Below are 24130 nucleotides of genomic sequence, written 5' to 3'. Positions count from 1 at the left end.
TCCCCTGCCGCTCCCCTCCCACAGCGACCCGCGGTGCCCGGGCCTCGCGGCGCCCTGGCACCCCATCATCTCGGGTACTCACAGAGTCCGGGGGCTGTCCGGGGCTGCCCGTCGTCTTCCATCATGGTGGGTGCGACGGAGAGATCCCGGGACAAGGGGGAGGGCAGGGTCGGGGAGGGGAGGGGGTGGGGAGGAAGGGCACCAGCTGGGGACAAGGAAAGGACACCGAACCCTGCTCACGGGCTCTCTCCCCCCAGCCCGCTCCGGACACTGCGCTCCAACCAGGAGGAGCAGGAGGAGGAGGAGGATGAACAAAATGGCCGCCGCCACCAGCCAGGCAGGAAACGGGGCAGAGCGCAGGCGCGGCCCGCCAGGTCACAGCTCAGGCCAGCCGCGACGGCCTGTGAAAGGGATAACTAAGTGAGGAGAAGCACAGGCCGCCGAGGAAGCCGTGTGTCCGGTCACGAGGGCTCACGTCGTCGCTGTGCGCCCCCTGGCCGGCCGAAGCCCAGCCAACTCAAGAAGAGAGTGAGAGGAGAACCGCCGTGAAACCGAAGTCTCTGGGAATTGTGGTCCTGGAAACGAGAGAGGGCAGCACTTCAAAGTGCTTCTGGGAACTGTAGTCCAAAGGAGACGCGCGCTGGGACGCGAAGAAGAGACTTCTGGGTACTGTAGTACGTGAGGACGTGCGGCGACCAGGAAGTCGGAGTACTGGGACCAGAGGGGAAGAATAAAGGCGACGTTAAAAGGCTGGGAAACGAAGCGAGCGAAAACGCTGTCCCGGACATAAACTACAAATCCCAGAGTGCCTCGCGCTGGGGGCTGTCCGAGGACTGCTCCAGGCATTTTAGGGCTCTTCTGTTGGCTCGGCCTGAGCTGCTGCTCCGCCTCCGTCCAGCCCGAGAGCGGTTTCTTCAACTGCGGCTCAGGCAGCGCTCTGGCTCCGCATGGTGTCCGAGCCGGCAGGTCTCTCCGCCCCTGTGTTAGTCCGAACGGCTGGCCCGCGGACACCAACCGCCGCCCCGCGCCGAGGGCCGGAGTCGCGCAGGCAGGCCTCGGGCGGGGAGGAGCGGGAGGTGCTTTCTGCTGGGCCCTTCGGGCTTCCCTAGGGCCGGCCGCGTCCTTCGGGCGCGTTTCTCCGCAAGGAGGTGTCCTAGCTTCGGTAGCCGGCTTTAAAGGTTTCCATGATCTCATTGGTAAGGGTAAGAAGAGTAGTCCGCCATTAAAATGACTCATTGAGTCGGCGTAAGGTTCAGTGGTAATGCCCTCCACCCCTTATTGACTTATTAGAGTGGAAAAAACCTGTGGGCAGAGACGTGCCAGACTTCGGGTTGTGCCGATGGGTGGGCGGGGAAGGAAGTCTATGGGCACGGGAAGCCACGTGCGGGCTGGCTCTCGCCCTGCCGTTCGTTTCCCCCCAGCTCACAGGACTCTTCCCACCGCCTCCCCGCAGCCATCTCTAGGAGAACGTGGTGGAGGTCATGCCCCTCTTGTAGCTTAACGAAGGGTGGGGACGGGGATGGGTTTTCTCCTTTTGAATCTGTTTCTCTGGAGAACCCTGACTGATACATATCCCAAATGTCCTTAAGCTTCGGAGTGGATAAACAAACGGGTACATAATCCAGACAATGGAATAACACTTAGCAATGAAAAGGAATGAAACAGGCATGCAACGCAGGAATGAATCTCAAATGCATTATGCTACATGAAAGGAGCCAGGTTCAGATGGCTATATACTGCATGACTCCATTTATATAAAATTCTGAAAGAGGCAAAACTGTAGGGATGGAAAATAGATCAATAGTTGCCAGAGGCTGAGGACTGAAGGAAGAGATGACTATGGTGTGGGGATATTTTGTGTGCTGAGAACTTTTATAGCTTGATTTTGTGAGTTACATGGCTGTAAATTATACCTTCATAAAAATACTCTAAAAAATAAATAGGAGCCCCGCGGTGTGGCTCAGGGGTTGAGCACTGACCTATGCACCAGGGGGTTGCCTGTTTGAGTCCTCGGTCAGGGCACATATGGTCGTGTGAGGGAGCCCAGTTTCACTTGCTTGAGGATGAAAGAGACAGCGAGGCCAAGCCATCCAGATGTCCCAGCTGACCTTCCAACTGAAGACTGCAGCATGGACGAGCCCCGGTGAGACCAGCAGAAGGCCTGGTTGGCCAACCCAGAGACGTTAAACCTCTGACAGTGATGGCGAACCTTTTGAGCTCGGCGTGTCAGCATTTTGAAAAACCCTAACTTAACTCTGGTGCCGTGTCACATATAGAAATTTTTTGATATTTGCAACCATAGTAAAACAAAGATTTATATATTTAAATGCCATTTAACAAAGAAAAATCAACCAAAAAAATGAGTTCGCGTGTCACCTGTGACACACATGTCATAGGTTCGCCATCACTGGCTTAGGATAACGTAATGTAGCAGTAGATGATTGAAACAGTTCTGATCATCCCAACCTCTTCCTTCCACCAAAGGGATGGCAGCTACCCATTTTGTTTGTTCAGTCCTCCAACACATACAGTTTAGTGTAAATTCTGCTTTCCTAAGTGGACCCTGACTGACACAGTATTATTATATCAATTTTACAGATGAGAAGACTGAGGCTCATGAGATTGAAATATGCCAAAGGTCACTGCTAATAAGGGCCCCAGGCTGGCTCCAGAGCCCTTGCTATACTTCATATTAACATTATTAATCTAGAACAATAGATGAACATACTCTATAATAAACAACTTGTTGTAGATTATGATGATAATTATTGGAAGTTGATGTCACCACTATAGAAAGGGTTCTGTTTAACATTCCGAAGGCCCAGCTAGTGAGCCAGCAGAGGGAGCTGTGTCTCTAAGGACCAAGACAGCGGCTCTCACCCAGTAGGGAATAAGGCTAACAATGCGGATCAAAAGGACTGGCTCTGTGGTTGAGTGTCGACCTATGAATCAGGAGGTCACGAATTCCCATGGGAGAGGAGGGGGGGGGGTCAATTGCCAGTGGGGGACGTGCAGGGGGCACCCGATCAATGATTCATCACTAATTGATGTTTCTCTCTCCCTTCCTCTCTGAAATAAAAAAAGGACTGAGCAAGCCCTTCATCACAGGAGACTGTAGGCTCCTTGAGCCAAACGGAAAGGAAGCCATGTAACATTTATTAAGCCCCAATGATTGCGTCAATTTAAATTACGTTAAGCTGGAGTTGCTCTGTTTGAAGAGGATTTCCTCCAGGAGGAGGGAACCATGGTCCCTTCCTGCCCTCCTCCCACCTGAGCCTGATTCCATCCTGATGTTAACAGCGGTTTCTCTGGAGTGGAATTGGGGCAGTGCCTACCAGCCCAGCTACCTCCTCCTCCTGAACTGGGGTTTGGAGTAACCTGGCATTGCTTCCTGTGTACACGTACCTGCCGTGGAACTAGGTCTAGGTAGAAGTGATAGGCCAAAGGTAGAATCTGGGTATTCTTGACTTCCCCTAGCCAAAATGCCATTTTAAAACATGTCATATGTAACACATATGAAAGAATATATAAGAATAATAAAGTGAATTCGTAGGAGCCCACTTTATTCTACGCAGTGAGACGGGTGTCTGCCTTGCTGTGTCCCATGACCCCTATGCTATGAGACATTTGTCTTTGTGCTAGGTGAGTGCTCAATGAGTGGGGAGCGGGTTGATTGGGCATCCATGGAGAATCTTGATGTTCTGGAGCCTGTAGTGGGCTCTGGCCTGCTGGAGAGGATTTAAAACTCAGCTGTACAACTTCTGCTGTGGCTGCTGCCTCCACCACCATCACCTCTGGCATGGAAACAGCCATCACCTCCTCTGGTCTCCTTCCTCCCAGTGCACTCTCCACAGAGAACTCAAGTGATCTTTTTGAAAAGATAGGAAACAGACTACATCGTTGTTTGGCCTGAAATCTGTGGCCTCCCATAGCAGTGAGAATGAAATCCAGACTCCTTGCTGTGGTCTATACAACCACACAGGTATGGGTCCCCTTGGGATAGTTTCTCCTCCTCTTCTTCCTCGCCATGATCCAGCCACCTGGGATCGTCTCAGTTCGCCACTGAGCTCTTCCCTCTCCCCACAGCCTTGCCTTTGTTCTTCCTTTTGCCTAGAATGGTCTTTCTCAACTCTTCCCTAAGCTGGGCCTTTCTCATCTATCAAGTCTCAGCTCCTGTGTCCCCTCCCTAACCAAACATGGAAAGCGAGTCCCGGTTACTCTCCATTCATCGCTGTGTATTTCCATGTGGCTGCAGTCACAAGCTGTTTCCTGTGCTTATTTATGTCTGTCTCCCCAGGAACAGGCCAGGGACCCTGTCTCATCGTGTGCATTCTATCTCTAGCTTCCAGCACAGGGCCTGGTGTGTTCAGTAGACTTCACATGCCAGGTGCTCTCCAACCAGGCCCCTGGAGCCTGGAGCAGAACTCCTTCCAGACATTCCAAGGAAACCCAACGCTCAGCAGAATCACGGAGCTGCAGCTCTGGCCCAACCCAGTTCCCAACCATGCAGCTGCCATCAGAATGTAAATGGGTCCCAGGAGCCAGAAGTAGTTGAGATGCAGAGCTAGCAGCAGTTTACCTCCATCGATGGGACTCCCTGTTGCTCACGGTGTTAATCTGGTCTCAGGCGCTACCACTTCAATTAAGACTCGCACACTTCAAAATCCCTCTGAACAGCGGGACACTGATTGAATTCAAGGAGCCAGGAAGCCAAATAGAAAAATAATAGTAAAACCAGTGGTCCTTTTATAGAGTAGGCAAAAGCTTGAACAAACAACTATTACACCTCCTTTAACATTCTAGTCTGTTCCAATTTAATCTGGAATAAGCATAGTAACAGACTCTTTTGTAACCAGCCCCCTCAGGTGGGTATGTGTAGTCTGGTCCACAGTGCTCCTGATTTGAGGTTCCAGTTCACCTTTCAGCAGTGCTGCTGGCACACAATGTGGATCAAATTTATGATCTGTGAATGTTGAAAAGGATGTTTGAATTATTCAAATGCATGCATATGTGTTAGAATATAAAACCTCTGAACAAATACGTTACAATATATTTTAAATGCTCTCTTTGGGACACATAAATTGTGGGACATCAGTCAATGAAATTCTGCCCCATTATTTAAAAAGAATGTGGGCAATCGATATACCTTAATATGGAAATGCCCAAGATTATTATTCACTGAAAACTACGCTGCAGAGCATTAAGTATAACATCTCTGTGTGCATGTATATGCATAGATTTTTTTCTTGTAAGCATGGAATGTTCCTAGAAAAAGACCCTCCATCATCTCTGGAAATGGAATGGCTGTGATGATCATCACTAACATGTCAGGTGCTTGCTCTCCGCCAGGCGTTGCACCAGGCATGCTCAAAGGCCTTCTTTTAAGCTCCAGACTCCCCCTTGGAGGGAGGTATCACTACTGTCCCTCATTGACAGGTTAGGGAGCTGAAGCCAGGAGACGGAAAAGGACTCAACCTCGGTGTCCTGTCTTACTTGAGGTGTTTTTTAAAACCTTGAATCTGCATTACTCCTACCATAAAAAACAAACTCGTTAATAATTTAAAATCATTCCCTCTTGGATTTTGAAAGCGAGAGGGGCAGTGGAAATGTTTAGTCTCAAGTTCCATTAGAACAGTGGATGCAAACCCTGGTTGCGTCACTTCCAGCCGGTGGCCTTTTCCTGGCAGCCTGGTCTGGAGAGGGCGGTCAGTACCTGCTGGAGCCAGAAGCAGAGTTCAGCAGAAGCAGGAGCGCAGGAAGGAGGAAAAGCCGGTCGGAGGCGCTTCGGGGTCAACCAGCTCTGGTTTCCTAAGCGTGTGATGGCGAAGAGCTGACCCCACTGCCCACCGTGGCGACATGAGAGGAGGCCTCCAAACGGAAGGGCAGTGCTGTCCCCCAAGTGGCCAGGACAATTCAAGATTAGCCACTGACTGCAGCCTTTTATCTGGGCACCTGGGAAAAAAACCCATTATTATTAAACACTCATTGTGATGCCAGACCTCACACTCATACTTGGTTTGACACCCACCATAGCCCATGAGCAACATTATCCCCATTTGAACAACAAAGAATCTGGCACTTGGTGAAATTCAGTAGTTTAAGCCCCATAGCAACCTACAGGGTTAGGACTGGAACTCAGGTCTGTCTGGCTCCCTTTAGCTCCCGCACTGGGGTTCCCATGCGTGAGCTGATGGCAGCCAGGTGTCGCAGGTTTCATTCGTTCAGCCCTCCCTTGCTAAGCACACTTCCCCCAAATTGTGTAGGATACAAACAAATGAAACTGCAGAGCTCCTGCCTCAGGAGCCAGGCCCTGCCTGCTCCAAGTCTTCCGCAGAAGGAACGCTGAGCAAAGCGGAATCTGCTACCAGATCACCCTGTGGCCCCCTGCCTCGGGACCTCTGCAACCGCCCTGTATCTTGTTCCTGTGGCCAGAGCCGAGAGAGACCTTCCTGGATTGATTGCTGTGTCCACAAGTCCCCCTCCTGCTCGGGGCTCTGGTGCCCCAGCCTCCTCAGACCAATCTGCCACCCACTGAACCTCATTCTAACACTTAGGCCCCATATGCCCGCTAAGATGGAGCTTGGCAATGAGAGCGCTCGGCCTGGGCACATCTTGGGAGGACTCATCATGCTCTGAATCTCGTGCCCTAGAAATCTAGTGGATTGAAGACATGCCCCCGGGGCCGTTCCCAGAGGACTTCCTGATGCTGAAAATGATGGTGATGAGCAAACGTGTACCCGGCTAGTCTCGTCTTGCACTTGAATCCTGAGCTGCTTGGAATGCGAGCGCGCGCGCACACACACACACACACACACACACACACACTTCAGACCTTTGGGTCTCAGCTTGCTTCTGCCTGAAATGCCGTCCCCACCTTTCTTCACACGACTGACTGTTATTCAACTCCAATGTCAATCACATCCTCACCCCCATGCTGGGCACAGCTTTCACAGCACCAGGGTTTGCCGCCTACTCCCAGGCTCCGGGCTTGTTACAGGGAAACGTGTCCCCCACCTTGGACCGCAGGTCTTTAAGGATGGAGCTCAGAGCTGGGTCCCCTGGCATTGCTCAGTCTAACCTGATGTCTGGCGTGTGTGCAGGTGCTCAGAGCAGGTATGTCACTCTGCCCAGCCTCCAGGTGGCCTCCTCACACGGTTCCCAGTGGGCAGACTCGTCACAGAAGTGCCATGGCTGGGAAGATTGCCGCTTGCCTGAGGTTCATCTGCAAGAAGCTGTAACGGAAGCAGCTTCCAGGATGGAAAAATCACTTTCAGAATTTAAACTCTAAGTTTGTGGCCTGGATCCTTCAGGCTGCTTACAGGAAATGCTCCCTGTGCTGAACCCAGATGGGTGTGTCTACCCGGCTGAGAAATGTTAATCCTGTCTTTGGCCCCCAAAAATGTCTGGCATTCGCTTTGGAGGAAAATAGAAAAATAGGCTAGTGCAGCCAGCTAGGCTCAATTATATTTCTCTTAAAGAAAGGTTTTTGGGTTTTTTCCCTAAACAATGGCGAGGGGAATGGGGGTCTGCCGATTTTAACCTGGAGTTGTTGGGGGGCCTTTGCTGTTCAGGAGACAGGGTGCAACTGCCATTGATTTTAAAAGTTCAGGCCCAGCCCTAACCGGTTTGGCTCAGTGGATAGAGCATTGGCCTGCGGACTCAAGGGTCCCAGGTTCGATTCTGGTCAAGGGCATGTGCATTGGTTGCGGGCACATACCCAGTAGGGAGTGTGCAGGAGGCAGCTGATCGATGTTTCTAACTCTCTATCCCTCTCCCTTCCTCTCTGTAAAAAAATCAATAAAATATATTAAAAAAAAAAAGTTCAGGCCCAGCCAATGTGGCTCAGTGTTGAGTATCAACCTATGAACCAGGAGGTCATGGTTTGATTCCCAGTCAGGGGTCAGGGCACATGCTTAGGTTTCAAGCTCCATACCCAGTATGGAGCATGCAGGAGGCAGCTAATCAATGATTCTCTTTCATCATTGATGTTTCTATCTCTCTCTCCCTCTCCCTTACTCTCTAAAATCAACAAAAACATATATATATTTTTTTAAGTTCAGGAAAAGCCTTAGCCGGTTTGGCTCAGTGGATAGAGCATTGGTCTGCGAACCCAAGGGTCCTGGGTCTGATTCTGATCAAGGGCACATACCTCAGTTTCAGGGTCCTCCCCAGTCCAGGGCCTGGTGGGGGCTCGTGCAGGAGGCAACCAACCAATGTGTTTCTCTCACATTGACATTTCTCTCTGTCTTTCCCTCTCTCTTCCACTCTCTCTAAAATCAATGGAAAAATATCCTCAGGTGAAGATTTAAAAAAAAAAGTTCAGGAAAAGAATTTGAGCAGTCAGCCTTTAGCACCATCACAAGGCGAGCCAAGTGTCAAGAGGGCCCGGACCATGACGGGAGCACCCAGGGGAGGGAGTGGAGACGGAATCCTCCTCTTGTGAGGACGTAAGTAAGACTGTGCGTGTGCTCGAATGACCGCAAGAAGAATGGCTCCCATGTCCTGAGTCCTTGGCTTCCTGCCAAGCGCTAGGCTAAAAACTTTACATCCTTCCATCATTGGCTCCCATCACTCTGTGAGGTGGACACTGACATTATCCCCACTTACAGCTGAGGAAGCCAGGGGCCCAAGGGGGCAGGCCTCCCATTACTTTCCAAACACTTTTACAACTTTAATTGTGGAACTCGGGTATGGGCAACGCAACCAGCCCTGCCGCGGGGTGACCACCCTGTCCTGTGTAGTGAGCATTCCAGTTCCTCCGCTGGGAGGTGAGCAGGGGCTCCCCCTTTTGCCCCTGACGAACATTTTCCCACATGGTGCTCAAGACAGCAAAGATAAGAGATTCCTTAGCTGAACGAGTGACCGGCCGCCTTGGGTTATAGTGCAGTGAGCAGCCAGGGAGAGGACTCGAGCCCTTTGAAGTCCTGTGAGTGGCCCTGGCGTGGATGTATTTCTGGGCCTCGGGGAGCACCTGCCCACAGATGCTAAGGAGACAGCGAGGAGTGGAAGAGTCCCTCTTCATCATCAAGAATGCCACCTCCTGGTGCTGGCGCCAGGAGAGAGCGCTGAAGCCCCGCTGGCCGCTGGCCGCTGGCCGCTTGCCCTGAGCTCAGCTCCGTGACTCATCCCCTGCCTGGCACAGCTGCTTGCAGAGCTCTGTAATTAGTTAATGAACTAGCTGAATGATATTTCTCTAGTCATTCAACCAGCCCCATCCTCGGGGTGATAATTGTATTTGAGGTTATTTAAAAACATTATTGTATCCAAATAGAGTTCACATCAGCAGACAGCGTGGTTGGTAGCTCCACTGTCCCCAGCGAAGCGAAATGGTGCTATAAACTGCCTGGTGAGTCGTGCGGAACGGCTGCTCCAACAGCGAGCCCTTCTCCCCCACCCCCGTGGGCATCTCTGCCAGGAACAACCAACCCTCTGCGAGAGGAAATAGGGAGAGCAACCTGTGGCCAGAATCCAGCTGAACTGGGTTTGGAAGAGACTGTTTTCAGAGGAGGTTCTCCGCTGATTTGATCATCGTCTTCAGATGTGAACGAGCTCTTCCTTATCTTTACAAGGAAATACACTGACACGAATCTCGGCCTGCCTTCCTTTACCACCGTTTGGGGAAATATTTGTGTGATGCAGTTAAAAGCATGGGCGGGGCTTACTGAACATCTCCAAGCCTCCGTTTCCTTGTCTGTGAAATGGGGATCATCGTAGCAGCAGCAGTGAGAGTTGACATTGAGTGCGCATCATGGGTCAGGCACTGTTCCACGTATTTCACATGAATGGTGACCTTCAGGATAACTCTGTGACACACCACTATGAGGTACTGTCACTGGGTACTATTATCATTCTCACTGCCCATGTCGGGAAACTGAGTCACAGAGAGAGTTCGTGCACATGCCTGGGTTGGGGGCTCGATTCCTGGGGAGCGTGCAGGAGGCAACCGATCAATGATTCTCACCATTGATGTTTCTCTCTCTCTCTCCCTCTCCTTTCCTCTCTGAAATCAATAAAAATATTTTTAAGAGTTTTAAAAACCCAAAAAGGTGTAATTGTTATCTATTGCTGTGTAACATATTACCCCCCAACTTTAGTAGCTTAAAATAATAGCAAACACTTATTACTCACTCGGTGTCTGTGGGTCAGGAATTTGGGAGCAGCTTAGCTAGGTGGTTTTGGTTCAGTGTCTCACACAGTCAAGATGTCAGCCAGGCCTTCCGTCATCCGAAGGCTTGACTGAGGCAGGGAGACCCACCCGCCTGGTGACTCGCTCACAGGTTGGTGCTGGTTGTCGGTGGGAGGCCTCAGCTCCTCCCCACATGGGCCTCTCCACCAGGCTGCTTGGGTGATTGGCTCCCCACCACTGGCTCCCCACCACGGGAATGTTTCAAGAGACCAAGGCAGATCTGCAATATCTGTTATGTTCTAGCTTGGAAGTCATGCACCATCTGTTCTGTGAAGCCCATTAGTCACCCAAGTCAGCATTATTCAATGTGGGAGGACGAGTACCCACATCACCCCTACAGAGCGAGTACCCGGAGGCGATGATCAGAGGTCTTGGAGGCTGGCTACCACAAAGGCAACTGGGGCTCAGGAATCAAGATCAGTGGCCACCACCCCGGCAGCCCTCCCGGAGGGCATCCCAGAGCCAAGGCAGCGCCGGGCACTTCAGTGGCGGCATCCGCAAGTCTCCACCCCTGCGCTCTCCCCTTCATGTGACTCAACCACATCCCTGCTGTCTTCTCCTGCCAGTTCTTTCCACGTTTCTTACCTCATATTCCTAAAAGCAGAGCCTGATGGCTCAGTTCATCTTTCCCCCCAGGTCATCACAGGTCACATGCTGGCCTCTGGGTTGGCTTCCTGGGATCCACTCTGAGCTCAGACATTTGGGGGAGGCAAGGTTCACATGGTCCAAACATCGATGCCCTAGCACAGGGCTGTGGTCAGGACAGGCTCGCTAAGATGAGATAGTGGCTAGGACAGGACTCAGGGAGCATAAGACACTGAACATGGCTGTTGCTCAACAGGCACTGTGCTGGACTGAGGGGCCACAGGTGGACAGAAAGAAGACAAATGAAGACGAAAATAAGATGACCCTTGGCCTCTCAGTTTAGAGAGAAAGACACCCAAAACCAAATAATTTGTGCCTATTAAGTCCATCCTAGAAGTATCTGGGCAGATGGGGAAGACTCCTTAAGGAGACTCCTACCAGGGTCTTGAAGGATGAGACAGAAAGGACCCAGATGAAGAGACAGTGGCCTTTCCAGCAGGAAGGAACCTGCACTGGCTATTGTGGAAGGCGAGATGCTATAGTGGGACTGGAGGGCCAGGGGATAGGAGGAGAGCTGGCAAGGGTGGCTGGAGCGACGCTGTGACGGTGTTGGCAGGCTCAGCGAAGGACTTGGGCTCTTCCGGAGAGCAGGGGGACGTTCTCAGAGGATCTGAAACAGGAATGAGGACCAGCCCAACAGCAATGCTGGAAGGGCCCGGGTCCAAGGCTTCTTTTGTTTTTTAATTTAAATTCTTTATTGTTTGAAGTATTACATGAGCCTCCTTTTCCCCCATTGACCTCTCGCCAGCCGCTCCCACCCCCCAGCACATGCCCTCACCCGCCTACTGTCTGCGTCCATTGGTTATGCTCATATGCACGCACACAAGTCCTTTGGTTGATCTCTCCAAGGCTTCTTCTGAAGCCTTACTTACTTAACCACGCGAGCATCCTTCTCCTTCAGGTTCTACTGCACAAGGGCCCAGATATGATTTGAGAAAAGCTTTTGTCTCTTACAAAAAGACATCCATTCTTATGAGGAACTAATGACTACTCCTTCACAGGTTTCCTTTAATAACAATCCTACCAATATAATTCCTCCCGCATCTAAATGAAGAAAGCTTTATTCAGCAGCATCTGCATAATGAAAGGATTTAATCGGAAACCTGAGAAAAGTCTCCCTGTGGCCTCCTCCTCAAATAATTTAATCTCCTGCAAACAACCAACTCAGAAAACAATGTCTGGAGAAGAAACCCTTCTTAGAAGTTCAGGCCCTACCAATAAGCAGCTCACAGCAGACTCAAGGTTCCTGCGTTAGTGAGCAAAATCCAGGTGTGCGGGGGGCAGGTTTTATTACTTAAATGTCCTAGCCCAGTGGTTCTCAACCTTGGCTGCACATTAGAATCACCTGGGAATCTTTTATATATTTTTTTTATTGATTTTTTACAGAGAGGAAGGGAGAGGGATAGAGAGTTAGAAACACCGATGAGAGAGAAACATCGATCAGCTGCCTCCTGCACACTCCCTACTGGGTATATGCCCGCAACCAAGGTACATGCCCTTGACCGGAATCGAACCCAGGACCCCTCAGTCCGTAGGCCAACGCTCTATCCACTGAGCCAAATCAGTTAGGGCCACGTGGAATCTTTTTAAAATCCTGATTTCTGGGCCTCATCCTCCGGAAATTCTGTTTCTTTGCGATGGGGTGGGGCCACGACATTAGTAACCAAGAAACAGAATTTCCGGAGGACGAGGCCCAGAAATCAGGATTTTAAAAAGATTCCCAGGTGATTCTAATGTGCAGCCAAGGTTGAGAACCACTGCTGTAGGCGACTTAGGAGGCCAAAACAAGCACCGGAGCTTCCACTGGGAGGAATGGCTGCTTTGGGGAAGCCTGGCCGCGGCGAGGGAGACCATGACGTTGCAGAAGACCCTGGGAGCGGCGTGGCCCTCTGCAGCCAGCCTGCCTGGGCTCTTATCCGGCTCTGGCACTTCCAGCTGCGTGTCCTCAGGTTAGTTACTTGAGCTCTGTGTACTCGTTTCTCATCTGTGGAGGCTGAGTAGCTTATAATTAACAGACACTTGTTTCTCATGATTCTGGAGGTCAAAGTCCAAGATGGAGGCCCAGGCATGGTCACATTCCGGTGGAGGCCCTCTTCCTGTTTCACAGCAGGTAACGTCTCACTGTGACCGCCCATGGTGGGAGGGGTCCGGGGGTCTCTCCATCTCCAGACTCTTTTATAAGGGCACGAATCCCATTCATGAAGGCTCCATCCTCATGACTTAAACACCTCCCAAAGGCCCCACCTCCTAATACCATCACCTTAGGGCAGTGATGGCGAACCTTTTGAGCTCGGCGTGTCAGCATTTTGAAAAACCCTAACTTAACTCTGGTGCTGTGTCACATATAGAAATTTTTTGATATTTGCAACCATAGTAACACAAAGATTTATATTTTTGATATTTATTTTATATATTTAAATGCCATTTAACAAAGAAAAACCAACCAAAAAAATGAGTTCGCGTGTCACCTCTGACAGGCGTGTCATAGGTTCGCCATCACTGCCTTAGGGGGTAGGATTTCAACACATGAATTTGGGGTTGGGGGGGACACAAACGTTCAGACAGACCACAGCAGGGATAACACTAGCACCTCCTTAGGGTTCTTGTGATGGTTACGTGAATTAATCCTCATAGAAAGCTCCATAGAAGTGTTCACTGTTTTTATTATTAATTTAGCATAGATCCGTGGTTGGCAAACTGCGGCTCGCGAGCCACATGCGGCTCTTTGGCCCCTTGAGTGTGGCTCTTCCTAAGCCCTAGGAGTACCCTAATTAAGTTAATAACAATGTACCTACCTATATAGTTTAAGTTTAAAAAATTTGGCTCTCAAAAGATTTCAATCGTTGTACTGTTGATATTTGGCTCTGTTGACTAATGAGTTTGCCGACCACAGATGAACTGATTTGCAACTTTTATCTGGTTAGGCTGTACCTGCAGCGAATTTTCATTTTGAGTTGGAGGTTCCAATCATAATAAATGGCACCAAGCATCTCGCTTTTCCCGACTTTCGAATGCACTTTTGCCAGCCTGGTGCTGTGGGCCTGGAATACTGTCTGGATTCCCAGGGGCCACCAGGCCTGTCCCAGGGCGTACAGGCTGCCTCAGAGGTTATAAACACCATGAAGGCAAATGCCACCTATTCCAGTTCACCAATTGGTCTTGACATTTGGTAGCCAATCAACAGCATGCTGATTAATCATGAGAAACAGAGAAATTTTGGGAAATCATAACAAGTATTTTCCAGATTCATGTGGGTTCAACTCTAGCCTATGCCCTGTAAGAATAACCCTAAAGAATAGGAAGAAAGGCCTGAGTAAGACTCTTTGGATGCAATCCTTGATTTACAAGCAGTTTCAAATTTAAAACACATTTTCAAACAAGGATATATTTTGTATATTATTTGTGAAATTTAAAATTATTAACATTTAAAAATCTAAACATGAACAAAGGAAATGATGCTAACTACTCCTCTCTATTTACTGAGAATAATGCATCTTTTTGTTTGTGAAAAGTGACCAAGAACTAAACCAGTTTTGCCTGTAGTCTGAGTAGCTGCCGCCCAGTGGAAGAATGTGATCTTTAAACACAAATAACAACCCAAAAAGCATGCATCCGGGGAGGCTGAGTTTCCACAGGGATCTAAGAAAAGAAATGAAAAGGCCCTGCAAACTGAACAACCCAACCCGTTTTGTATAACATGCAAATGGCTCCGAGAAGTGCTCTGAGAGGTGTGTTCACTACCGCCTTGGAAGGGGAAAGACAAACGTGTATTCAAGCACAGCAACAACAAAAGACCCTGCATCCAGCAGCCAAGAGATGGCACAGAAACACCAAAACCAGAAAAAGCTTCGCGTTTAGAAGACTTTTCCTAATCAGCTAGACCAGCCGTGGGCAAACTACGGCCCGTTTGAAATGAATAAAACTAAAAAAAAAAGACCGTACCCTTTTATGTAATGATGTTTACTTTGAATTTATATTAGTTCACACAAACACTCCATCCATGCTTTTGTTCCGGCCCTCCGGTCCAGTTTAAGAACCCATTGTGGCCCTTGAGTCAAAAAGTTTGCCCACCCCTGAGCTAGACACTCCCAGAAAGCAGGGAAATCGCGTGTCTGTCTACTTTACCTTTGCATGTCAGTCCCTAACACCCAGTAAGTAGATGCTCAATACATATGCTGGTCTTGGTTCAACAGCAAGGAAAGATCTGATAAGGTGGTGTTGATAATGTAGCACGTTTTACGGTTAACAGTGATTTAACATTATTTTATTTACATCTTATCTCTGGGCAATGGGACTACAGATGTTCTATTTTCTATTTTCTGTATTATTTGAATTGCTTTTGGAAATGGGATGTAACAAAATTATTTCCCCAGCCAGGAAAAAGTAACTCTCATAACCATCAGCACCGATTTCTTGACCTCTTTTGAAACAAGGTGGGGACTTAATTCTGCCACAGATTACAATTCAACAGGAGGACAAAGTAGATTTAATCATCCCACAAATATGTATTCAACACCTATTTGTTTATCTAGGTAGGTATGGGGAATAGATATGCTCAAAAATCACCAGTTTACGGCCTAAGAGGGAAACGGGAATTAGACACGTATTCTCACTAACAGGGGTCCAGTTGCACCTGTGACAGCTACCAGGAAAGGCACCTGTTGGTAGGGTCACCTGTGTCCCCAGAATCAGTCCTCTGCTGGGGCCTAGCTCCACACGGTTCCTCCTGCTGTTTCCCCTCCCAGCAGGCCCTTTCGCCTTCTTCCCTCTATTCATACTTGATCTTGCCGCAGAATCCTGCTCAAGTCTCCAGTTCCTGCTCAAGGCCTCTCTGACTGCTCGGGCCCTCACTTCCTCCTTCCTCTCAGCATCTCTGTCATCTTGTGCTAAGTCAGATACTGCCTTGAGAATCATGCCCCTCACTAGTAGTTGTATTAGCCAAAGAGAGAGAGGGATTGAGAGAGAGAGAGAGAGACTTTAAGAAACTGGCTCACACAATTGTGGATGGACGAGGCAAAATCTGCAGGGTATGCCGAAACCGGTTTGGCTCAGTGGATGGAGCATCGGCCTGCGGACTGAAGGGTCCAGGGTTCGGTTCCGGTCAAGGGCATTTACCTGGGTTGTGGGCACATCCCCAGTAGGAGATGTGCGGGAGGCGGCTGGTCGATGTTTCTCTCTCATCGATATTTCTGACTATCTCTCTCCCTTCCTCTCTGTAAAAAATCAATAAAATATATTTTTTTAAAAATCTGCAGGGTAAGCCAACAGGTTGGGGACCCAGGGAAGAGTTGCAGTCTGAGTCCAAAGGCAGTCTGCTGGTGAAACTCCCCCTTACTCGAGGGACATAGCCTAGTCTTTGTTGTATTAAGGCCTTCAACTGATTAAACGAGGCCCACCCCCATGAGGGAGGGTCATCGGCTGTACTCAAAGTCCTCCAATTTAAACCTTCATCTCAGTTGAAAAACATCTTTTTTTTTTTTAAATATATTTTATTGATTTTTTACAGAGAAGAAGGGAGAGAGATAGAGAGTTAGAAACATCGATGAGAGAGAAACATCGATCAGCTGCCTCCTGCACACTCCGCACTGGAGATGTGCCCACAACCAAGGTACATGCCCTTGACCGGAATCGAACCTGGGACCCTTCAGTCCGCAGGCCGACGCTCTATCCACTGAGCCAAACCGGTTACGGCCGAAAAACATCTTTACAGAAAGATCCAGAATAACGTTTGACCAAATATCTGGGCACCATGGCCTAGTTGACACATAAAATTAAGCCTCACAGGAGTCTTATTTCCCTAGCCAGAATGTACCATCTTGGATGGCACTGATCAGCTCTTCCATGTCTGAATCCTCCCACAGGCCGAGCTCAGGGATTCTTGCCAGGAGGTGTTTAATAAACCCCCAAAGAGTGGAGGGATGGAGCAGCAAGACTTGACAGGCCCTCTGGAAACAACCCCCTGCACCTCCTGGAAACAACAGAGGGCGTGTGACCACCCGCCTAATCCCCAGAGCGCCAGGCACAGGGCGGCAGAGGCACCGAACGCATGGCCTGGTTCTTTCTCCGTCCTGCACACAACTCTCCGGCCATCCTCAGTCATGCCTCTCAAGGCAATTACAGGTTTAGACAGAAATATCTCTGTATATAGAGAGGGTTGGACACGGAGAACACTGGATGAAGATGAAGGCAGAGACTGAAGTGATGCTCAGCAAACCCCTAGAACCCAGGACACAGGCAATGAGTACATTTCCCCCTTGCAGTGCTTAGAAGGTACCAACCCTGCGGACGCCTTGGTCCCGAGACAGTAAATTTCTATTTTTGTAAACCAACCAGTCTGTGGTACTTGGGCTCAGCAGCCCTGGCAAACGAATACAACATCCTTTGGTGTCTTTTTAATTCTGTATTATGTACCTGTGTCACCAATGAAAACTTTTTCCAACACAAATGTCCAAGCCTTCCCAGATTCAGCGGGCTGGGTCAGTTTTATAGACTCTGAGAACTTTTTATCTCCACAACAGTTTTTACCAGGTTGTAATATAATTTAACTCTTCACAGGGCTCTTGTCTTCACAAAAGGGGCCAAGCCTATGGACGTTTCCTTCATCATTATCATCGTAGAGCTCGGCCCTCAAATGTTTGCTGGAGTAAATGAATACGGGTAACGACATTTTTTACTCCCTGCCTACATTTCTATCACTATTTATTGATTTTGGGGCTTGATAAGTTATCAAATGATTTATGTTTAGTCAGAGTGACATGACTGAAACCTGATCTTAAGATTTGGAGGATAGCCGAAACCGGTTTGGCTCAGTGGATAGAGCGTCGGCCTGCGGACTGAAGGGTCCCAGGTTCGATTCCGATTAAGGGCATGTACCTGGGTTGCGGGCACGTCCCCAGTGGGAGGTGTGCAGGAGGCAGCTGATCGATGTTTCTCTCTCATCGATGTTTCTGGCTCTCTATCTCTCTCCCTTCCTCTCTGTAAAAATTCAATAAAATATATTTAAAAAAAAGAATGAATAGCTTATAAAAAAAAGATTTGGAGGATAAGTGGGAGGAAAAAACATCATTTAAATACATATTTAAGAATTTCACTTCAAATGAGTTGGGGGTTTAGTACTTTTCAGGGGAGATAGTTCTTTAAACAGGATTTTTTTTTTTTTTTTTTTTTGCCTGGTGGGGAGATGAGGAATCAAGGAAGGCTTCCTCTCTGAGCTGCTGGGTTTGATGAGGGACAAATGAAAGAATCTGTCAATCTTGCTCCAAAGGGTGGTCCTTGGATGATGGAAGTGACATTTGCATTAGGCACTAAAGATCAATAGTCAGGCTCCTCTACTTGTTCCCTGAGCTGCCTTAACAAAGTACCACAAACTGGGTGTCTTAAAACAACAGGGATTTATTGTCTCAAGTTCTGAAGGCCAGACGGTGGAAATCAAGGTGTCAACAGGGCCATGTGCTGCTGGGAGACTCCAGGGGAGGCCTCTTCTGTCTTCTGATGTTGGCTGGCAAGCCCTGGCTTGTAGACACATCACTCTAATCTCTGCCTCCACCTTCCCAGGGCATTCTCCCTATGCCTGTGACTCTGTGCAAAGTTTCCTCTTCTCATGAGGACATCAGCCCTTGGATCAGGGCCTGCTCTAACCCACTATGACATTATCCTAACTTGATTACATCTGCAAAGTTAGGTCGCCTTCTGAGGTTCTGGGTAGATGTAAATTCAGCCCATTACTGCTGCTGAGCTAGAACTCACTGAGGACGGAGAAGCAGCAAAGGGCAAGGGAGTGTTTAACCTTGTAGTTGAGTACAGGCCGTGGACTCAAACAGACTTGGTTTGTAAGCCTGGTTCTACCTGCTGGTCAGCCATGGGAATTTGGGCAAGTTAATCAACATCTCTAAGCCTGTTTTCTCATCTGCACAATGGGCTTAATGCCGCCTGGGGTTGCTGGTGACATAAATAAGATCAGGTCCTGGCATGCTTAGCCCAGGGCCTGATTTTTTTTAAAATTAATTAGCTTTTAACACCAGAGTCCCCATTTCCATGGCTCCTGGCATTCTTTCAGGGAGGAACGTAGACAGTTAAATAGCAAAACAGGATAGTTTATGATTAAAGGCTCTGAGGCTAGTACAGGATGTACCTTGCCACAGGAGGTCAGAGAGCACAGGACAGGACAGAGGGACTTTAACTTTTCATAATAAACAGATGCAAAGTTAGTGCTGTAATCTGAGCCGCCGCACCTAAGCACTATTAATTTCCCCCTTCCCCTCCACCAGGGTGTATTTCTTTCTTTCTTATTTATTTATTTTTACTTTTAAAAAAATATGTTTTTATTGATTTGAGAGAGAGAGAAAAGGAGAGGGATAGAGAGATAGAAACATCAATCGGCTGCCGGGATCGAACCGGTAACCTCTTGGTTCGTGGGTCAACGCTCAACCACTGAGCCCCATCGGGTGGGCCCCATGGTGTATTTCTAGAGCTTATCATTGAGGCCAGACCTAGCATAACCAAACCAGACATTTCCTATTCCCCTCCCTGCTCTAACACCCACTGCTGAGGCTGCTCTCTCCCCATGCACTTGACCATCAGGACATTAGAGAGAGCCCACCCACGTGGACCTGGCCTCCCACAGTCTAGGCTGCCCATAGTGGAGTGGTCTTCTTGGGAGGCATTGGCTGGTGAAGCTGTGCATGGCCGTGTGTGCTGATCTCTGATAACATCCCAGAGACAAACCAAAACGACTGGGGCTGCTCAGCATTTTGCACAGGTCGGAAGGCTTGGCTCTGCTCCTATACCCGCTTACGGTTCCATTAGAAAGGGACTGAATCATGCAGACACTGACATCTTTGCGGTGACATTTTCTTTGAGAATCACCATTGTAGCCGGGCTGGAGTCCCCTCTGTGACGGGCGCTAAGCGTCAGCCAGGCCCAGCCCCATCTCGGTCGGGGCTGACTGCCATCTTCCCCAGCGCCGGCAGCTGCCCTTGTTTCCCAGGCACCGAGAAAAACCGTGTGCACAAAGCTTTGATCCTGAGCTGTAGCTTTTTAGATGTTTTCCATGGTGGCTGGTGGAACTGAGCCCGCCCACTCACTTATTATATTTATTGAGTGCCTGGTTAATAGCACAGGCTCTAGATCCAGTTGCCTAAATTCAGACCCCACCCCTACCAGTCATGAGCTCTGTGACACCGAGCAAGTTACTTAGCGTCTCTAAGCCTTCATGGTTACACCTGTAAAGGGAGAATCAGCCTTGTACCCAGAAGGCCGCTTGCTGAGGGGACTGTTCCAGGCCGGGGTCCTGGGGAAGCAGACTGTGAGGCAGAGTGAGCAGGCAGGACTTTAGGAGGGAATTCATTCTCTTAACAGCAACGCCCGCCCGTAAAAGGGAGAGCAGGAGGCAGGGCTGAGCAGAGGGGGAAGTGAGCGGCCATGCAGTCCCAAAAGGAAGCGGCAGCCAACCCCAGAGGGCGCTCTGGAGCTGGGAAAGCGCAGGAGCCCTGTTCTCAGTTGGACCCAAAGGGCAGGGCCATGAAGCCCCTCCCTAGGTCAGTCCCTGGATGCAGGTTCCCCTGGGAGTTTTCTTCAGCTGAGCCAATTCCCAAATGGCAGCTGGGAATCGTCTTCCAGCATCTGGGAGAATAAGCCCTTCACTGCTGAAAGGCGAGCCCAGCCTCCACCACAAAGATTAAATGAGGTGATCCACATAAAGCCCATAACACAGTACCTGGCAAGCAGTAAAGACTTACCAAACGGTAGCGATTACAGTTGCTGTTGTTGTTGTTATACCTTATTTACCAGGCCCTGTGCCAGAGGCTGGGACACAGTGGTGATCAAGATTCCTCTCTGTCCTCAAGAAACTCAACCCATAAGCTAATCAGACCATCAAACAAGTAATTGCAAGGCAATGGACCTGATAGTGTGGCCCAGGGTTTGTATGGGGGCATCTAGAAGGGATACATGACCCAGAGTAGGAAGATGAAGGGGAGAGTGATGCCGAAGGTGATGCCTGGAGATGAAGAGGAGGCAGCCAGGCCAGGGCAGTGGAAGGCGCGGGTCCTGGGGGAGAAGGTGGAGGAAACAGTGTGTGCAGACAAGAGAGAGCACGGTGCGTGCATGACACAGTTCCTCAGGGCCAGCACCAGTGTGCCCCAGGGAGCGGGGAGGAGGGGTCTTGGGCACACCAGGCCAAGGAGTGTGGACTTGGACAGACACAGGGCAATAGGAGCCATTAAAGCATTCTACCAGAGAAAGGATGGTGTCCATTCGTACTTGAAAACGTCGCTCAGCTGCCATGTGGGCAATGGATTGGACCTGGACAAGATTAGAAGCCCTTGCCAGGTCCAGATGAGAGATGAGGGTGACTTGGATAAGGTCGGGGCACTGGAGGAGGAGACAGCACAGTGCCAACGAATATTGGGGAAGTGGAATCTGCAGACTTGGTGATGGTTGGATGGTGAGAGAGAAAGGAAAATCCTGGGTCATATTTAAGCTTTTGATCTGGGACAATGAACTCCAGAAGGCCTGGTATCTTAGTCCAATCGGGCTGCTGTAACAGAATGCCACGCACTGGGTGGGTTAGAGACCACAGAAATGTATTTCTCACAGTTACGGAAGCTGGGAAGTCCAAGGCCAAGGCACCAGAGGATTCAGTGTCTGCTGGGATCCCCACATCTCAATTCAGAGGTGGCTGTCTTCTCACTCTGTCCTCACATGATGGAAGGGGTGAGGGAACTCTCCAGTCTTTCTTTTTAAAAAAATTTTTTTTTTATTTCGGAGAAATAGGGAGAGATAGAAACATCAATGATGAGAGAGAATTATCAATCGGCTGCCACCTGCATGCCCCACACTGGGGATTAAACCCACAACTCAGGCAAGTGCCCTGATAGGGAAACAAACCATGACCTCCTGGTTCATAGGTCGACACTCAACCACTGAGCCACGCCGGCTGGGCTCCAGTCATTCTTTCTATTCTTTCTTCCTTTCTATTTCTTTCTTTCTTTCCCTTTCTTCCTTCCTTCCTTCCTTCCTTCCTTCCTTCCTTCCTTCCTTCCTTCCCTCCCTTCTTTCCCTCCTTCCTTCCTTATTTATTTATTTTTAATTATTATTTTTAAAAAATATATTTTTATTGATTTCAGAGGGAAGGGAGAGGGAGAGAGAGATAGAAACATCAATGATGAGAAAAAAATCATTGGTCGGCTGTCTCCTACAGGCCTCACACTAGGGATTAATCAAGCCCACAACTAGGGCATGTGCCCCAACTGGGGATCGAACCGTGACCTCCCGGTTCATATCATAGTTCGTTCATAGTTTGATTTTTCAACTACCGAGCCACGCTGGCTAGGACAGTGTTTTTTTATGAGGGTATTACTCTCATGAGTACTCTGCCCTCATGACCTCATCACCTCCTCAAGACCCCTTGTCCAAATAGCATCACATTGGGAATAAATGTCAACATATGCATTTTGAAGGGACACCAACATGCAGTCTATAGCACTTGGGGAACAAGTGTTCTAAGAGTTAGAGTGAAAAAAAAACCATCAAGGACAGACATGCTCCTCCTTATTCGGCATGGCTCAACGGAGCTTCTTCCAGCCAGCTCTCCAAGGCCTACGGCGACATGTTAGACAAACCCCTGTGAAGCTCCTGGGGGAATACAACTCTCAGAAGCAGCTACATTAATCCCGGAGGAACTTGCTTCCTCCCTGCTTGTGTCTGGGGGGTGAGGGGGACCCAGCAAAGAATGCTCTCATTGTTTAAACTGCAGTTGCAGTGGAAAGCAAATTAAGCAAAGGAAGAAGATAGAAATAAAATTTCACTTTGGATTCAATCCTTGGTAAACATCAATATTTCTTGAATAAGGACTCTGGGCTCAGCCCTGTGCTCAGGGCTTTAGACATAATATAAGGAAGAACAAGATAGATACTGACCAGGGAACTTGAGGGCCCACCTCCTTCCATGGTAATTCTTCTGATGGTAAATTAATACTGTTAGGTGGCCAAAGGAGGAATGCACAAGGCCAGAGTAGTGAGGGATTATGAAAAATTCGATCATCCGAACATCAGGTGGCTGAGCCTGGATGGCTCCAGCACCCAGTGACGGGAGTCAGCGGCTTTTTTTTTTTAATATATATATTTTATTGATTTTTTACAGAGAAGAAGGGAGAGGGATAGAGAATTAGAAACATCGATGAGAGAGATCGATCAGCTGCCTCCTGCACGCCCCCCAGTGGGGATGTGCCTGCAACCAAGATACATGCCTTGACTGGAATCGAACCTGGGACCCTTCAGTCTGCAGGCCGCAGCTCTATCCACTGAGCCAAACCAGTTCAGCGTCAGCGGCTTTTAAAGGACTTTTGGCAGGCTTTCTTCTGGGCAGAGACTTCTTTATGCATACCCGGAGGGGAGATCATGGAATGTGGTCACCACAAGTGAAATGTGGTCTTCAGCAAAGGGCATGTCCATAGTGAAATGACCTGAAAAGCCAGTTCCCGGGGAGAGGTCTCAGTTCAATTGCTTCATCAAACCTAACAAGTAGGCTGCCATTTAGGTTCATACATCAGCCTCTTGCGTGTTTGGTGACCTGAGTCAGTCCCTTAATCTCCTCTGTGTTTTTACAAAACTGGGTTTTTGGACTTCAGAGAAGATGTGTAGACCTATTGTAAGTGGGAATCTTGCCACTGGAAATGATTGGCAGGCCTCTCTAGCATTTGTGGGCTGAGGAGTAATTTGCGGGCTGAGAGAGAGGAGGTGTTGTCTCTGAGGGCCCCAGGGTAGGCTCTGAATTTGAGTTGGAAAATTGGGCCCAATGATCAGTCCAAGGCAACTTCTCAAAATGTTTTTTGGGGAAGGGAACGAGTCTGCATGCCTGAGGATCTAAAATGGAGCCTCCCAAACATTCTCTGGGGCGCATTCTCTCCCCCAAGAGGAGCTGGGTGCTTGATTGAGGTTACAAGCGCAACAACTATTGAGTCAACCACATTTTTTTTTTCATTTCATAAGGTCCTTACTTCCTAAATCTATGTCAAGATTTAAGATAGCAAAAACCAACCTCCGCCATAAAAAGGACCAAACCTCCAAAGAATGTGATTTTTTTTCTTACAGTTGTTTGCTGCAACTGTAGTTTCTGTAATTGAGATACAGGAGCATAAAACTATGCGCTGCTGATGCAATCTTGCATTCTCTTTGGGTTTCAAAAGGCAGGCAGGTGAATTTCCACTCGCACATCCATTTTCTCCCTGGCTTTCTTAGATCCACATTCCTGAGCCCAGAGGAAAAAACAGTGATTAAAACGTAACTGAGAGACTCCAGT

The 24130-nt window shown here is 49.0% G+C and overlaps 1 protein-coding gene and 1 long non-coding RNA gene across 8 annotated transcripts in view; one reads left to right on the top strand and one right to left on the bottom strand.

The window, feature by feature from the left end:
* TIAL1 (TIA1 cytotoxic granule associated RNA binding protein like 1) overlaps window positions 1-649 on the bottom strand; it is a 21468-nt gene extending 20819 nt beyond the window's left edge. For all 7 annotated transcript variants that reach the window (XM_006098999.3, XM_023762623.1, XM_023762627.1 and 4 more), the window contains exon 1: window positions 83-649. The gene's annotated coding sequence lies outside the window, so the exon portion shown is untranslated. The remainder of the gene's footprint in view (window positions 1-82) is intronic.
* Window positions 650-670: 21 nt separating this feature from the next.
* Window positions 671-2751, top strand: LOC111827953. Its single transcript, XR_002831698.1, has 2 exons — window positions 671-2143; window positions 2599-2751. It is a non-coding gene; the product is annotated as an uncharacterized LOC111827953 (long non-coding RNA).
* The last annotated feature ends 21379 nt before the right edge of the window (window positions 2752-24130 follow it).

The sequence above is a fragment of the Myotis lucifugus genome, unplaced genomic scaffold, assembly GCF_000147115.1.
Source record: "Myotis lucifugus unplaced genomic scaffold, Myoluc2.0 scaffold_255, whole genome shotgun sequence".
Classification (NCBI taxonomy): Eukaryota; Metazoa; Chordata; class Mammalia; order Chiroptera; family Vespertilionidae; genus Myotis; species Myotis lucifugus.
This window is presented reverse-complemented; position numbering and strand designations above follow the sequence as displayed.